The sequence below is a fragment of the Bos mutus genome, chromosome 10, assembly GCF_027580195.1.
Source record: "Bos mutus isolate GX-2022 chromosome 10, NWIPB_WYAK_1.1, whole genome shotgun sequence".
In the NCBI taxonomy this organism is placed as follows: domain Eukaryota; kingdom Metazoa; phylum Chordata; class Mammalia; order Artiodactyla; family Bovidae; genus Bos; species Bos mutus.
In genome coordinates, this window is record NC_091626.1 from 76036883 (window position 1) to 76037930 (window position 1048).

The 1048-nt window shown below is 36.9% G+C and overlaps 1 non-coding gene across 1 annotated transcript; it reads left to right on the plus strand.

The window, feature by feature from the left end:
* The first annotated feature begins 506 nt into the window (after positions 1-506).
* Positions 507-706, plus strand: LOC138989608 (small nucleolar RNA SNORA74). Its single transcript, XR_011465867.1, has one exon. It is a non-coding gene; the product is annotated as a small nucleolar RNA SNORA74 (small nucleolar RNA).
* The last annotated feature ends 342 nt before the right edge of the window (positions 707-1048 follow it).

Below are 1048 nucleotides of genomic sequence, written 5' to 3' on the forward strand. Positions count from 1 at the left end.
GAGTTGGACACGACTGAAGCAACTTAGCAGCAGCAGCAGCAGGCAAATATGGGGGAAGAATGCAAATAATTTGGGAAAAAAATTTCTAAAAGATGTTGCATCATTTTAAACTTTCTAGTTCAGTATAATTCTACTCTTAAAATGAATTTAATTTATGAAAGCAAATGCACTAAGTAATAATTCAAAAGCATTAGTGTGAGAAGAGCACTGGCAACCAATCCATGCCCTCTGTGTGAAGTTTCTAAAAATCAGAGTGGTTGAAGGACTTGTCCAAATCACAGAGCAGTTCTATTTGTGGGAGTTCTATTTGTCTGATTAATAGTCATTCTCAGGAAATGATTGTTCATGTAAGTCTATATTAACTAGTGGTAAACCACTTTTTGTTAAGCATTTTTATATCCTCATTAAATTGCACATGACATAGTTTGATAAGTCTGTTGTTCAATGGCTGAAAGCACCATGACTGATAAACTTACTCAAACTGATGCATGAAAATTTATACATCATCCAGCAGTTGTCAGCTATCCAGGCTAGCGTGATGCCTCAGATGGTGTTACACTGTTGGAAGAGCAAGCACTGCCTTTATCGAGGTCTGACTTCAGCACTGTTTTGGTGCTGTGGCTGAGTACCTCTGGGCAGTGTTTTGCACCTCTGAGAGTGGAGTAACTCCTCCTGTGGAGTTGGTCCTAGAAAAAAAGAAAAAAAAAAAAAAGAAAATTTATACAACCCCCAAACCATGTGTGGCTGAGTGATGTACATGCTAACGCTGTGTGAAAATGCATTTTGGATTCTATATTATTTCTTCTGGTTGTTCCCTCTGATGTAGTATTAGAACATGCTTAATTACAAATACTATATCATTCTAATCAAACACTGGTATGGATCATGATAGCCAACTCCTTTCTACTGCCTTTACACCATGTTGTTAAGGGTTCTACTGTGACTCAGTACTAATGCCATACAATGATGCTGAAGCTTTCATTCATCTGCGATGCTCTTTACATATCTTTTTAAAAATCACTGGGGAACTAAAAATGAAAAATATGAT